The following is a 17,501-nucleotide window of genomic DNA, read 5'->3' on the forward strand; positions in this document are numbered from 1 at the left end:
ATAGAACGAAAAAAATCGTTAAAATGACATTCCATTTTTTTAAATAACTACGAACCCAAAACGGTATTTCTTCGTACTGTCCCTTGTGAACGGATCCGCTACGGTGTAAGTCGTAGCGGGAGTTGGAGAAATTGAATAGAGAGAATTGATTCTAACCGATTTTGGCCGTGAACTCTCACCAGAAAAAATATAGGAATCCACGATTATCGAGGAAGTGTAGAGGTAATAGGTCTATAACACACCTCAGATAATGTGCTGCAGTTTGTGCGTATTACAATTGCATGAAATGTCTTGATTTTCAATCCTATAATGGTCAAATCAGAGAGGAAAAATGAGTGCATTTTATATATATATATACATATATATATATATATATATATATATATATATATATATATATATATATAAGGGATAAAAGGGATATCAGCCTGGTGCAAAAATAATGTCGTTTTTGACCTTCAACTTCATGTAAAAAAAACGATATAATTTTTGCACCAACCTAATATGTTTCTATTTTGTCAGAAAATTTAAACATATTTTCTATTTTTTGTTTTATTTTACTTCAGACGAAGTTCTCAGAAATCAGGGTCCATTTACCTGGGGTAAACACTTGTAACTTTACCTAAAGTACATAAATATTCGAATGTTCCTTTACAGTTCTTTTCCTCTAAACCATTTCATATGCTGTAGTATATCTTTCATTATAGTATCTTGGTCTTACTGGATTCCAGGACAAGAATTTATCTATTCTAGTGGAGTATCCAGCTTCGTGCTGTTACTTGAGGTAACATCACTTGGAGAAGGTGCAACATTCCTCGTAAAAGCTAATGTAAGGAAAGGAAATTTGGGCAGCGAATACGAAATGTGATTTTGAATATTTAGTCAGGGTTTATTTCTAGGAAAAGTATCCTCATGCCAGGGTTTATTTCTGGAAAACCTCTGTACAGAGAAACCTTAGAAACTCGAGGATAGTGTCTAGTAGGCATTCAAGTTCTCTCGAGTTTTATACATTATGCATCATTGCGTTGCATTTAAGACGTCAATTTCTAGTACACAGGATTATATATATATATATATATATATATATATATATATATATATATATATATATATATTGAATTTATCTGTGTGTGAATGGTAAAAGTGTCTACGAAACTCCTCGCTGAAGTTTGGTTTACGGACTTTAAACTTGATTGACACAAGTCCAAAGACTTGTTTAACAAATTGATTTTGCTTTAGCCTGTAAAAATAGCTGCTAAGGAGCCCAAATTAAACCGAAACAGTCGACCTTAGCAGGGTAAGTCCATATATATATATATATATATATATATATATATATATATATATATATATATATATATAATGTATGTGTGTGTGCGGTGTTTCTTCAGACTGCTAAGCCTGGAGGAACTATCGGACTGATATATGTTATATATATCAGGTTTACGAGAAGAATCTTGCGGATTTTGTTTCGATTTCAAATAAATTTTCGTTATAATATCTTTTACTTTATATATCATTTTAAAGAGCGTTTTTCGCTCTATCTGATCGTGTATATGTTAATATGTGCCTCGACATATAAACTCGAAAAGAAAAAATATCCCAATCCTTTTCTGTAAATGTTCCTAAATGCCAGCAAGCCTTCTATAGTTTTTTTTTTCTCGGCATACTACATTTTGTAATTTCCTTCCTGTTTCCCACTTCCCTGTCTGTACTAATCTGCAGAAACTAAAATATAATGTGAACAGTCATTTCGCTGCTAGAGCCCCCCCCCCCTCAATCTCCTAATTGACAAGATTCTAAATAGTTATTACTTAGTTTTACTGTTTTATAGCGAAAGAGTAAAAAGCTAAATAAGGCAGGTTCCACGTCTCTAGTAAGACTATTCCTGAGAGTTTTGCCGAGTGGGATGAAGCTGACTCACGTCGTGGGGTTTGGAATTAGGTCGAACCAGCTCTGAGTGGATTTAAGACATCAGGTACAAAAACAAAAACGGAATCCAGGGAAAAGAACGGACTGCTTGAACGAGTACAACAAACATGTTTCGCAGGATTTATATAAATATTCAGGTTGGAAAATAGGAAAAATCCTATCAAATCAAGTGTTTATTAAGAAAGCAAAGGAACTGTTGTGAACAGTTGGAGAGATGTGATTTATTGATCAACGTCCAGTGTTTTATACACAGCGTGTGTCCATAAAACTTCCGTTCAGCAAAGGAAGTCGTACGAGTGTAGACAGCGGTTCAAACCGGATGCTCATTCGAGAAGAACTCTTTAACCTCTGAAGTCACTTCCTGCAAACTGTGATACGTGTTTTGGAACTGTTTTCTTATTAATATTATTAAAGCACACAGTGAACAAATTTACAATTTTAATCGGCGATTGTCGAGACATAAAGATTTTACACGATGAAAATTATACTTCATTCGTTTCAACTGACGGAGAAAAAGTATGTTTCGCCAATGTTCGCAGCACTATCCATAAAATAACGTCTCAGTCGCTGAAGTTTTAGAAATAAGAAAACGTCTCTAACTGGAAAGCTTTTTAAAAAATGGAAATGAAGGTATCATTCGGTGTAGAAAGCAGAAAGAAAACAGAGAACGTCTTGGGTTAGGGTTAGGGTTAGGGTTAGGGTTGTCGCATTATGGAAAAAAATTAACAGCTTAGTTTTCTGACTTTCTATTTGCTTTTGCAATTTCCTTAAACACTTGAAATGTATCCTGGGATTTTTTTCATCTTTTTCATGACAAGATGGTTATATATATACATATATATATATATATATATATATATATATATATATATATATATATATATATATATATATATATGTGTGTGTGTGTGTTATATCTGTGTGTATGTGTGTATTATATATCTCTGTGTGTGTATATATATATATATATATCTGTGTGTGTATATATATATATGTGCGTGTGTGTGTGTGCGTGTGTGTGTGTGTGTGTGTTTACTCCATTTTCACCCTAAAGTGTCTTGATTCCGTGACTCAGTTCCGTTCGGTTGCGTTACATAATCAACCGTACCCACTTCTGGTAGCTTGGTTTTTTCCGAGCACTGATCTTGGACATTACCTCGTTTTTTACCAAACTTTATAAAATTTTAGTAATTTAACTTATTTTGAAGCGTTTATTCAGGTAAAAAAAAAACAAGTAGTGTCGAATGTTACTTAGAACAAAAAATGTCCGGCATGAGAGGATCACATCTTGGGAGTCTCGAAATAGCTCAAAAATAGAAAATTAAAGAAAATAGAAGTAACTATTGTTTTAGAAAAAGAGCTCCTTCAGCAACTTCATCGCCACCAGAACGCAAGAATTTTATGTCACTGGCATAAATACACTTGTTTTGCGTTGGTAAAAGTGTGTTTCTTATTTCGTTGAATAAGGCGATATGTTAATCTGAATTTAGAAGTTGAAACCTTTTTTGCTTAGAGTCGCTTCCTTTGCACTGTGTCTATCCACGGTTTCGTAAAAAGAATTTCACTAATATTGCCAATTAACAGAAGGCTTCAGTAAAAATTGAATCATAAGAAAGTCTTTAAAAAATACCATAGTGACCCCTGAAAATTGATTTTTTTATATATATAATTTACGGACACGCCCTCAAACTCACGGTCCAATTTCTTACAAAACTGAATTAACCACTTTTCCTTAGTTTAAAAAAAAACATGGATTTTTCACCTGACGAAGGTCGTAGGTTTCAACGATCGAAATGTTGTGCTAATAACACCCAAGATGAGAATAGTAGTCCAAAAAATTAAAACAATACAAACATTCATAACTCATCTCAAAAGTTCAGAAAATGTGATATTTAAGCGTTTCTGGATGCAAATTTGAATGATATTTTGTTATGCTAAACTGCAGCAAACTAGACGACACGAATAAATAAAGACAATGAAAATGGTCAAAAGGTTTTATACAATATTACATCACTAGACAAATTGACAAAAAAAAGAAAATTTGGAAAGAAGAAAACAATAATATATTAGAAAACCAAAAAAGCAAAAGCAAAAATAGGCAAAACAAAAAAATGCAAAAACAAAACACAAAAAAGCAAAAAAAGCAAAAACAAAAAAAAGCAAAAACAAAAAAGACAAAATAAAAAGGCAAAAAAAATAAAAAGGCAAAAACAAATGCAAAGGCAAAAAAAAAACACAAAGGCAAAAAAAAACACAAAGGCAAAAAAAAACACAAAGGCAAAAAAAACACAAAGGCAAAAAAAAACACAAAGGCAAAAAAAACACAAAGGCAAAAAAAACACAAAGGCAAAAAAAACACAAAGGCAAAAAAACACAAAGGCAAAAAAAAACAAAGGCAAAAAAAACACAAAGGCCAAAAAACACAAAGGCAAAAAAAAACACAAAGGCAAAAAAAACCACAAAGGCAAAAAAAATACAAAGGCAAAAAAAAACACAAAGGCAAAAAAAAATACAAAGGCAAAAAAAACACAAAGGCAAAAAAAATACAAAGGCAAAAAAAAACACAAAGGCAAAAAAAAACACAAAGGCAAAAAAAAAACACAAAGGCAAAAAAACACAAAGGCAAAAAAAACACAAAGGCAAAAAAAAACACAAAGGCAAAAAAAAGCACAGCAAAGAAGAGGAAAACAAATGGAAGAGTTATTCGAAATTTGTTTTGCGAGTTATGAACCTTTTAAACAATTTCCCAACAAACATATCTCTTGTTAAAATCATCTCCAATTGACTGAGTACGCGTTTCCATTTAAACTATAAATGTAATTTTCAATATAAATTTTAATTGTAAGTGAAATTACCAGTTCGTACATTTTCCACGCATAGTTAGTGATTAATAGGGATTCGTATCTAATTCAAACATTGGAACAAATTAAACTATATTCAACCATCAATTTTGCATAAAGAACTCATAAGCTATAACCTTTGCTCATTTTTAACGAACTAAAAAGTTTAGTCTTCTTTATTAGCGTTTTTTGCCACAAATTCTTAGCTTCTATTTTTTCCCATTCGAGTATTTTTTTTTTGTCAATTTTCACTTTGCACCCTTTAAAATGCATGGTTCATTCTAAAGAAAAGATTCTTGCCTTTATAAGTTCGCAGTTTGGTTGTTTTTGTTTTACGGCATATCAACCCTTTTCAGGTTATTTAATGCCGAATCAAAAGATTTTGAAGAACAATTTTTTTATAGAATATATTTGTTGTTTTCAAGTTGGTTTTTATTTAACCCATAGTTGGGACCGTAACAGGTACTATCACTCCGGGTCAGAGTGGACCTGGGAGCAATGGTAATTAAAGGGTGGCTCCACACTCCCCAAAGCCCGCAAGCTGGGGCCTCACCACTGGATATAGTTTAAGGTCAAATCCAGGACCAATAAGTTCTCAGGTTTTACTGGCAAAAACTAAACGTTTTATATAACTTGAGTTGGTAACTTGATTCCTCATTAATCCGCCATAATTTAATGCTGGAATTTATCGTTTTATTTAAAGCCAAAATAGTATCGTATTATAAGAGAGGCTCTAATTTCTAATCGTATTTTACCAAACTTAAGAATTTTATTTATTCTGACATGAATATAATTTGTTTTATGCGTTCAACGCAGCCGAATGTTTCAGATTTAATCGAATTCAGAATGTCATTTAATACTTGTGCTGTGAATTGAACTCAAACACCTTCTTTCGATCTATTCGATGCAGTTGGCTATTTTACTTCACTGGCGGGATCTATGGAAATCTCACAGCGGATTCTTTCATATGTAATATATTGATGCCGGCATTCTGTGGATGTGCAGCGTAAATGGATATACACTGATATTATTGTAGTTTTTTTTTTAATTGCAAAAGTATTTATCTAAGCTAGCAGGGACGCTCGGCGTGGTCCTGTCGTAAGATAAGCTTAAATATAATATTTTAATTAATGCAGATTTCGTATATATTATTATAGAGTTAATTTTCTGTCGATTCTTATATATTATAAAGTTGTGATTTCAAAACTAAAAAATATGTCCATATGACTTGGATTTTTTAAAGTAAATAGATTAATGCATTATTTTCTATCCATGATTTTTGACAGACAGTAAATGAATATATAAGGATATGCAAGAGGTGTGTCTGTCTGTCCTCTAATTACTTTTATAGCCGTTGACGTTCTGTCTTTGTAGATTGTCGAAAAACACTTGTCTTTATTTTATCTCTAGTTATATAAAGTGTATGTATGTGTGTATGATTACGTATTCTATGTATAAGATTCACTATTAAGCTAATTAACCGATCATTATGAAGTGTAGAAACGCAACTTCCGTTATATTTAGTTTGAATGTAAAGTGGTAAAATAGAAAAAAATAAAACTTGCGTGAAAATTCAAACACTTCCGATATTTGTTAAATTTCAAGAAAACATATTAAAATCTAATTTATAAAAATCAATATGTCTGTTTGTCTGTTTGTCTGTCTGTTTTCATATTTTCAAACCCTATCTCTTTCGAAACTTAAAGTCACAGAGCGATGTCAGAGGCTTTAAATGATTGGATTTTTATGGACAGTTCTTTTTATGTTTTTTTTTAAATAGTGGTAACGTCACCAGCTTTGAATGCTTCAGTTTTGCAGGCGGTTTCGATTCTAGCTGATGGCACCCAAATACTTTTCTTTACTTTTGAAATCACGTCTCTATAATAATATATACCAAATCTGGACAAATTAAAATATCATATTTAAGAGTATTTTACGATTGGACAAAGACGGAAGCACCCCCCTCCATCCGCCCACCCGCTTGTCAATTTATAAATAGACATTTCCTACATAACTGAACGGAACTGTCGGTTTATGGTTTATGGGCCATTGCACTTGACATTCAAAGGCATTCAACCGAGTGTTGCATTCTGGTCATCTACATAAAATACAAGGTTATGGCATTGTTGGTAAAGTTTTTGACATTGTTAGGTCTTATCTTTCTGGTCGAAGCTTGTGAGTAACTCTTGATGGGGTATCTTTATATTCTTTTCCTATCAACGCCAGTGTTCCTCATAGCTCTATTCTAGGTTCAACGCTGTTTCTTCGGTATATAAATGACCTTCCAGAGAATATTATTCAGAAAATTAATATTATACCGATGACACCACCCTCTATTCTGGTATTGTTTTTTCCCCCATCTTCCTCAGATCAGTTGAAATATGCGGTTGATCTAGGAGTTGATCGAGAAGTTGACCTAGAAGTTGGTCCAGAAGTTGATCTGGGTTTAATCCTGTTAAGACTCAGCTTTTGTCTTTCAATCGCAAACATGTACCTTTTTTCCTGAGATTCTTATCGATGGCTCTGTTCTCGATGAAAATTGACTCTAAAACTTCTCGGTGTTTCTTTCTCATTAAATGCATTTTAGAGTCCATATATTGAATCCATTACTCTTTCTGTTTCTCGTAAAATCAATCCTATCGTTCTAAACACTTTCGCACACATGAGGCTATTCTTTATCTCTATAAATCTATTATCAAACCATGTATGTAGTACTGTTGTCATGTTTGGACTGGTGAATCTGTGTCCCATTTGAAAGTTCTTAATAACTTGTAGAAACTTATCTGTAATTTGATTGGCCTCACACTTTATTCTTCCCTTCAAACTCTTTCTTACACACGCGACGTTGCTAGTCTCATTTTTTTCTACAAATACTATAATCGCACGTGTTCCTCATTATTATCTGATCTATTCTCCGCTTCTTTTGTTACACCTCGTTTGACTCGTTGGTTTAGTGGTCTTCATCAATTCGCTGTTTTGATATTTGATTATAATACAGTTTCTTATTCAAGTAGCTTTTTTTTACAAGGACTGCAAGGTTGTGGGACTCTCTTCCTGCTCTCTGTTTTCCTTCTACTTCTTTTAACTTTTCAAGGCTAAGGTCAGTAGGCATCTCTTGTCCTTGCAATAATTATCTTTCGTTCGAGTTAGTTCCTTACATCAAATGGCTGCATGCTTTGTCTTGAAAAATTTTCGTGAAAAAAAAAAAGAATATTTTAAAGGGTTTTAGTTTTAAGTTTAGTTATAATATGAGCATAATCTCTCATTTGAACATTTAAATATTTCAGATTTGCATTAGATTTTACGTATAATGACCGGAGTTTAGAATCTAATTTGTCTAATGTGTAAACCAGTGTATTCCAACCTTTTTTTTACATGGCGACACACTATTGAACTCTTTAAATTTTCTCGGCACACCTATCACAAAAAGTGAATATTTTCTACTGATAAAAACTTTTGTCAATTAAATAATAAAAATAAAGACAATTATCCACATAAATAAAACATAACCTGCATTCAGTATCTGGTATAGAATACTAATGGCGAACGATAATGGTTTACTAATGTGTATTATTATCGAAACATTTAAAATACCCAGCAATTTAAACAAACGATTTAATACACTAGTTATTTTTATATTTTTTTAAATATTTTAGCGTTAACATCATGTAAGTAATAATATGTTAGTTAATATTAATTAATACAAAAACTTCGGTTAAAACGATATGAAAACTGTTTTCCTTTAAAGACAACTTGTAATCTCCACCTAAAATCTCTTCGTGGCACACCAGTAATCATTCCGCGGCACAATGGTTGGGAACCACTGGTATAAACAAACAGAATTTATAGAAGGCAATAAAGGTCAACACGTTTACAATAGCCCGTTTAGACGAAAATCGGACACAGCTGATGAAATGAAGTTTTCCGAAATATCATACGATACGGAACTTTCATCTGACCAAGCTGACACAAATAACATATTGTAAGTATAAAATATAAGAAAAAATACACATATATTGTATTGTAACATAGCGCGGATGCACGGATGTAAATGCATGCCAAGTGACGTCACCGGTGAGAAAACAAGAACTATAAAAAAGAGAAATAGAACGATCACGAGAGAGACGTGATAACTGTTCAAATCTAAGAAAAGACGTGGATAACGTTCGAGATCTCGTGAGAGACGTATAAAAACTAATCTTGCTACAGCCATTGTCGATAGTTTTCCTTTCTTTCTCCTCCCCTCTCTTTCTCTCTCTCTCTCTCTCTCTCTCTCTCTCTGTTTAAAAGTAAACGACACTTCTAGAAAAAAAAAGTTGTTTTTTATTTAATAAAATACCGCTGGGTTGTTTCCCAGCCGATTACAACATTGCCGTGTTCAAATCCAATGTAAACAAATTCTTGTTGAGCTTTCCTCTTAAATAATCAAGTTTATTCGTATTATTTTGATTCTTCAGACTATTTTTCCCATCTTGAGTGTCATTTTCACAACGTTTCGGTCGATATAACCTCCGACCTTCTCCAAATGTATCTTGCCGAACTCGGGAATTTGGACGGAATTTAAAACGGAACCCTTTATTTATTCAGGGAAGCATGCTCTTGTTCCGTCAGCCATGACTAAGTAATTCGCAATGTATTTTTCGGTTGCCCACGCTGAGAATTGAACCTTAGATATTCAGAAGAATATCACTTTAACGATTGATTTTTCCAAGTACTGCGCCATGTGCAGTTCACTTCTCAGTATGGACGGCTCAAAAATACAATTGCGTATTACTTAGGACCTCTATCCAGCCATAGTTGATGAAATAAGAGTATGCCACCCCAGTTAAGTAAATAACGGTTTCCGTTCGAAATTCCGTCTAAATTCCCGAGTTCAAGGCTGAATTAGTGACGTTCGTTGTTCCTGGAAGTCGGCCATCTCCAGGAGGGATGCGTTCAGCTTCCGGTACCCAGCCAACCTAGGCGGCCTATTGCTTAACTTCAAACGAGCCATTAATAATTTATTAATTAACTAGCCAGTTGAACATGGGACAAGATAGAAAATCTACCTCGCCCCTTTTAACATTCTTTCTAGGTAAGTACTCGGCAGAAAGTATGACACGTCCATATCTCTCTTCCTGGGTGATCCAGACGATATCTGTTGACAAGATCACACGAGGCAGGCCATCAGGTCAGACAAACTGCTTTCACACCTATCTAACCCTCTACTCCCGACCTTATCTATCTTGAGGTCCAGGATGGCATTCCAGTCCCCCTTAAACCTACCCGCTCCGGACCCGAGAGAAACACATCCACACGCCGAAAAAAGGAAACCCTCTCAATAGTGATATTGGGCGCGTAAACTGCGACGATCCGAAACTTACCGCTTTTAATGGCAACATTGACCACGACCAGCCTTCCCTGAGCATCTGCATGAACTACGTTTACCGTCGTAGATAGGGTGCAACTGACTAGCCAAGATACTCTGCAACTACGAAGATTGTCATATACTGAGTAGACGTCCCTCTCTGATTGGTACTCTGCTTCTAACCTCATGTTCTTCCATGTCTCCTTTTGCCATTTTTTCCGCTTCTTCCTTGTTCGTCAGGATGAGATCCCACATGCCATAATTGCGCTGTATTATCTATTGGGATGGCATTTTCAGCTCACCTAGCATCTCTATTATCTTGTCCTTCAGGAACCCCTAAGTTTCCTGCTCTTTCCATCCGATGTCACTAACGATACAGATCTCTCTTGGACCCGCTCTATCGTGCCTGGGATTATTTTTATCGTGTGTCCTTCCACGTTTCACTGGTATTTAATCTGAAAGAGATCTTCATTAAATTTTCGGTACTTCTCCTGCTGACCCCAGTTTGCTACTTGTCTTTCTCCTTTTCTTGGGGGGGTCCCTTATTGGCGACTTCTGTGCTTTCGGTATCCGGAAATCCGTAATTACGAGGTCTGGCCATTCCTCTACACGTTGGTTCTTGTCCTCTATTCTCTTTGACCCTCCCGAGGAGTACCCATCCGACACTAATTGCACTAATGATCTCATTTTCTAAGTTACCGTACCACGCCCCGGCATAGCCCAAGTGTTCAGGAAATTTCCGAACGAGATCTCTGGCCTAGCGGTGAAAGACCTATTCCCCGGAACAAAATTACCTCAGGGTATGTCCTCTCCTCTCGGAACGGGATTTCCTCTGGGCGTGGCAAACAGTCTTCCTGGAACTCTACTGCTTCCGGGCATGACAGACTCTTCAGTGCCTTCGGACGTGATGATAATCTTTCCGGAACTATGCCTCGAGACGTGGCAACGGGTGCTCTCGGAACATGTATGCCACTGGATGTGACATATGGACACTGAGGTGTCACCGGGTGTGACAACTCCCTTCAACAGATTCTAAGCTTGGGGCGTCCTCTGGAGTGGGCGATTCGGCAGCCCAATTCTTCTCTATTTGTCAGCCTAGTACCCACAGACACTTACCGATTCGGAGACAGGGAGACCGTTACCTTAAAAAGTCTCACCAAACCTGCCAGCTGCTTAAGTCCACCCGATTACTAGACTATCTGTAACAACAAAAAAGAATAACAGTTAATAAAATTATTCTGATATGCTAACAAAAACAAACAAGGTTTTTAAACGTTTTGACTCCCAAAGAATGGGATCAGTCCTTGATGAACAAACCTTTGAATTTAATCAATGGATTAAGTAGGTTTCGTAACTGTGTATAATCAGAACAGATTCTACACTGTGATTTTAACCCTAAGGCCATATCTCTAACCTATTACTATATATAGATGTGTAATTCTGTTTGCATTAATGTCGCTCGAGTAAACTTTTTTAAACACGTTTTTCTTTTTTTTTCTCTGTTTTTTTTTTCAATGCTATCTTAACGTTGTTTAGTTTTGAAAGAAAGCCGAGACAAAAACAAAACAAGAATATAAAAACGTGAAGAACTTTTCACAAGCGCCAAATTGTAGGTGATAAGAGAATAGGCGTCCGGTCTTCGAATCTGAACAGTGAGGCCAGCATCCGAAAAAAAAAAGACATTTGATTATAAAAAAGAAAAGATTGGACACCGAAGGTGGTAGGGCTTGGTTATCTGAGGAAAGGGGAGCCTGGATCGAAACAGGGGAGTCTGGTTTGGTAGCAGTCATCCGCTCTGATAAACGAGAACAGTGCGCGTTGTATATTTGTAAGGAATATCCGTCCGGTACGCAAGTGTGACTTTATGATGAGGCTTGATAACAAGCAAGGTGAAGACGTAAATCTGAGGGTGGTTCGGGTGTGTCTCCGGGGGAGGGTCTGTTCAGGGACATGTTCGGGGTTGCGAGGGATTGTTGCGTTGCTTGGTGGTGGGTCGTGCTCAGATTTTTAAGGCTGATTGGGATATGTTGGTTAGTGGGTGGTATGAATCGGCCGCTGAATGGCCGACTCGGACAACCCCAACTGGCCAACGACATGAATAAGGGACAGGAAATAAAAACGAGATAAATCTTGTTTAAGACGGTGGCGTCGATCTAGCGAATAAATTATGAATTGATTACAAAAAAATAGGCAAAGCAGAAAAAGCTACGACTGAAAATCCGCAGCAAACGGTGTCTGGTCATTATCGATTCCTAATATTAAACTTCACCTGTAATATTACTTCCGACCAGAATTTTGGTTTCTCAAAGTTATTAATAAAATTGTTAGGTGAAAGTACAGAAAAGTTAATAAAGCCTAATATCCATTTAAAGAATGGCTTTCTAAATAATAAGGTTATTATTTCAGCACGGCCAGTAAACCGCAAGATATCATTTAAAAAAAAACATTATTAACACAAGAGAGAGACGATGTTGTTAACTATTCTGTACTATCACCTAACAATTTAATAAACAAAATAAATTAGTTTAAAAACTTGGCAAACTACAAGATACACGTAACGGGAAGTCTTTGATATCAGGAACTGAATTTAACCGAACACCGTTTGCTGTGGACTACTTGGGGTCGCGGATTCTTCTGATCTGCCAAAAAATAATTCATTCATTTTTTAATACTTTTTCTCAATCCAAACAAGACATGTTACCAATTGAAAAGTAAAGGGTTACTATTTGGGATCGCGTCTAACAGAGGACTATAGGAGTTGAGCAGCGAGATGTTTGTTTACATTACATTTTGTAGGTGAGTACAATCAGGGAAGCAGGAAACAGGGAGGAAATTCCAAAATTTTAGCTTCTAAGGATCTAAACAGTAAAGGGGTTGGATTTTTCTGCGTGTCGGATTAATGAGGAGTATTACGTCGGATTAAAGAGGAGTATGTACGTCGGATTAATGAGGAGTATGTACGTCGAGGGAGCACAAGTGCTAAGAATTCATCAGAGCACGTTCCATTAAAATAAATAGGTAAATATGTACAGGGATTTCGTATTTCGTATGAATCAGATGCTACTATTGTTGGAATTGATTTCCCCGATACTTTTCTAGTTACTGTAACGTTACCCTACACGTTGTAGGCACAGTCACAAAGTAGACAAAGAAGAAGTAACGTGATCATTTTCTCTAACGTGCTATTTCACTTTTCACATCTAAAATGAAAGTGTTGCTGTCGAACGAACTGAATTCGAACTTGGACCACACCGAGGTTGTCAGTCTCTGCCGTTAACCACTAAGCCATCGTTACTTGTCAGCAAGAATTATCAAGATCAGCCTTCTCTATGAAAGCCTTCATCTGGCACTCGGTCGCTCAGTAGCTGTCCAATGACAGTTGAAATTGCATATTCATCGTAAATATCAGGTTGACAAGAAAGTTATTGTGTCTTAATTTTTTAAATTAAGGTAAACATATCTCGGCTGAAACAAAATAAAAAAAAGAAGCACCATCAGAATCAAAACACTTTTGCCAACACAAAAAAAAAAAAACGTGTATTGATGCCAGTAACATAAAAATATTGTGTTCTGGTGGCGATGAAGTCGCTGCGGGGGGTTTTGATATCGCTTAAATTTTTGAAGCATTTATCACGCAGAAAGTTTCGAGATGCTTGAAAAAGTAGTAGTCGGTAGGTGAGAGGTCTGGAGAGTATAGCGGATGAGGCATTGTTTCATAGTCCAATTCGTTCAACTTCTGCAAGGTCGGTTTAGCAACGTGAAATCCGGCATTTTCGTGGAGAAGCATTGGGCCTTTTCTAATGACTAATGCTGGGTGTTGTTGTTGAAGTTTCTGATGCATTTCATCTATTTGTTGACAGTACTTCTCTGCTGTAATCGTTTCACCTGCATTAAAAAAAAAACTGTAATAGATAAGACCGGTCGGAAACAACCAAACAGTCAGCATGATTTTCTTTTGGTGTAGCTATAGCTTCGGGAAGTGTCGTGGAGCTTTGCTGGCATCTAATCACTCAGCTGAGCATCGCCGGTTGTCGTAAAGAACCCATTTATCATCGCAAATCACAAGCCAGTCCAGAAACGGGTCGTTCTTGTTGCGTAAAAGGAGAGATTACACTTCATTACGGCGTTTCTTTTGGTTGTCGTTCAATCCGAGAGGCATCCATTTATCTAGTTTTTTTCTTTCCCAACTCTAATAGTTGTAAATCGTCGTATACGCTCCGTCTAATTCAGAAGCAAGTTCTCAGACAGTTGTGAATTGTCTTCGACTAAGGTTCTTAATTAATAGTTGTCAACATCCAATTGCCGACCGCTACGTTCACCATCTTTAAGACCTTTGTCGCCGCCACGAAATTTCTTAATCTACCATTGTGATGTGCGTTCAGCAGTGGTTCCTGGTTCAAACGCTTCGTTGATATCACGAGATGCTTCAGCAGCTTTGCGGCCTAGTTTGAATTGAAATAGGAAACTTGTGCGAATTTACTTTTTTTCCATCTTGTATTCAACGTTCTGAAAAGAAGACGTAATTGTTTTTAACCGATTGTGATTTAAACGATTAGATAGAGCGAGAAACGCTCTTAAAAATGATATGGAAAGTGAAGATATTATAACTAAAACTTATTTGAAAATTCATCATTTAAAATAAAAATTAAAATTTTCTCAAGACCTTTCTTCTAAACCTAATACGACGGTTGAATCATCTACCTGTATAAGAGGGAGAGAAAGCAACATTTTACGATGAAGTACGGCATCCACATAATTATACTGCTTAAGGCATTCTTTCTTGTTTTGGTCGTGTACAAAACCGTCTTTGAGATCAAATGCGAATGATATAATTTCTTCTTAAGCTCCTTTTTTTGAAAAAAAAAAATGGTTGGATCATGCTACATCTCTAGAAAATAACAAACTCAATATATTATCCATATATAAAATTCAGATACGTCATATAATGGCGTACTCCTGCCTCATATAGGGAAATGCTATCCGTCGCGGTTACCACCTGATGAAGGTCAGAGGAATAGTTGGCCGAAACGTCGTGAAACAACAACTAATAAATATGAGAATAATAGTCCGCAATAAATAAATTAAAATAAATAATATTCATCTCAATAATGAATTCCAATTAAAATAATATATACATATAATCCTTGTTTCAAACAATAAATTCTTAATTTGAATATATTTTCATGTATATTTTAATCCAAAAAATGTAATATACATTCTTACACACGCATATATATATATATTTCACAGCTCATCAGTGCGGCTAGACAAGCAACTACAGGATCGAAACCCGACTGCCCATTCTACTGCTGCTATACGGGCAGCGAATCAACAATGTTTTGACACTGCTCAAATACCTAAGCTCATATAGTTGTTATTTCTTTGTTTTTCTTTATGATACTTTTTGAATTAATTCAATTATCTATATGTAAGTGCATTTTTAACTAAATGCGAGTCGGAAATAACTTTCCCTTTTACCAATTTGGTACCCCCACGTATTTCGTAAACTACGAATCATGAGAGTGGCTGAATCTAGCGAGATTCGAAATTGGGACCCTATGGAAAGAAACCAAGTCGTAGGCAACGAAACACTGTTCCATCTCGCGCGACAGCTGGATATCGCGATTTTTTATGTCGGTGTTATTTCTTTATTTTTCTTCAATTATTTATATGCAAATGCATTTTTACCTAAATGCGAGTTGTGAATAATTTTCTTTTTTGCCAATTTAGTACCCTCAAATGGGGAGTGGCATATCTATTGTTTTTAAAATATAATTATCCATTGACACGTGTTTCATTGCCTACGACTTGGTTAAATCTAGCGTGATTCGAATATATATATATATATATATATATATATATATATATATATATATATATATATATATATATATATATATATAAAGAATGCGAAAAGTATAAAAGCTTATAACTTTTCTTTATTCGTTTTTAATTGGTGGCGTGCAGGAATACAAAATAATAATAATATATATATATATATATATACTCGGCCAATAAGAGCACCTAGTGATTGCAAAAGAAATCTTAATGTTAACTCTATGTAAATATTGTCAAGTGCCGGAGAGCTCGACTTGATTTTACCCAATTACCAGTGCCTTAAAAACTATTGGCAGTTGGCGATTTCTTTACGAGCCCTTGTCATTCTCTCTGTGTGCGGAATTATAGCCATCAAACTACTGTGTCAATTTTTGTTCTACAGACTTTATATATAGAGGGTTTGGATCCGTGGAAAAAATTGATTGGATTTTTAGCCGATAAAATATGCTAAGGGTTAAAAAAAAAAAAAATGAAACTTGGTAAGCGAAAGTCGATTTAAAGTGCTTTTCTACGTATGCACAAATATATATTTATACGATAATGTCGGTTAAATTTAAAGTTTTGATATCCATTTCTTGCTAGCTCAGACGACAACGAATAATATTAGAACACTAATGTTTTGGTTTCGATTTTAGCTGATGGCAACTTAGTTATATTTTTTAACTTTTGAAATCACTATTATATATTAAACGTAATATAATAATCAATCGATTATTGGTTCTATAATGATAAATATGAAATCTGCATACATTAAAATATCATATTTAAGCGTATTTTACTACCAGACCACGGCGGACGGACACTACTATATTAGGTACAATATAATAATCAATAGAGAACTAGTCTTATAATAATAAATTCGAAATCTGTATAAATTCAAATATCATATTCATTTAAACGTATTTTACGACCAGGAAACGCCGGGCCGTCTGCTAGTATATGCATAAATATGACCTTGGCTGTCTTTGTGCAGAACGATCTCTATAAAACTGCTATGTCAATTTTTGGTGTACAGACTTGAAACTTGATATGTAGAGGATTTGGACCTTTGAAACAAATTTGATTTGTTTTTAGCCGGTAAAAATAGCTGCTAAGGGATTAGAATTGAAGAAAATGGGAACTTGACTGGCGTCATCTCAGATGCGTACAGTAGTTGTGGTTTAATCCAAATAAAACCAACTCATGTTAATGTTTGTACAGTTATTTATGGAAGATCGGATGCTACAACTCGCAGATTACGAAGCATCTGGTGATGGAGGATAGGAAAGTGGTTTCGATATAGATGCTCGTTAAAAGATAATGGTGATGTATTGATGCTGAGTCGATCTAATAACAGGTCGAGTTTGAACACCTGTGATAATACACGAAGAAGTGAAGACCACCTAGCTGGCCAGCGAGCCTCTTATATACATTTATCGTGGAGTGGGGAGGGGGCTGGCCTTCAGCCGATCGCTTGTCAGTCACTGTGTGCGTACGTGTATGCGTGTGTCCTGTTATCATTTGACAGATGGTCAATTGAACTCAACCCCTCTCCGGTCTGCTTA

This window comes from Euprymna scolopes, chromosome 13 (assembly GCF_053919585.1).
Source record: "Euprymna scolopes isolate OS-2025 chromosome 13, ASM5391958v1, whole genome shotgun sequence".
Lineage (NCBI taxonomy): Eukaryota > Metazoa > Mollusca > Cephalopoda > Sepiida > Sepiolidae > Euprymna > Euprymna scolopes.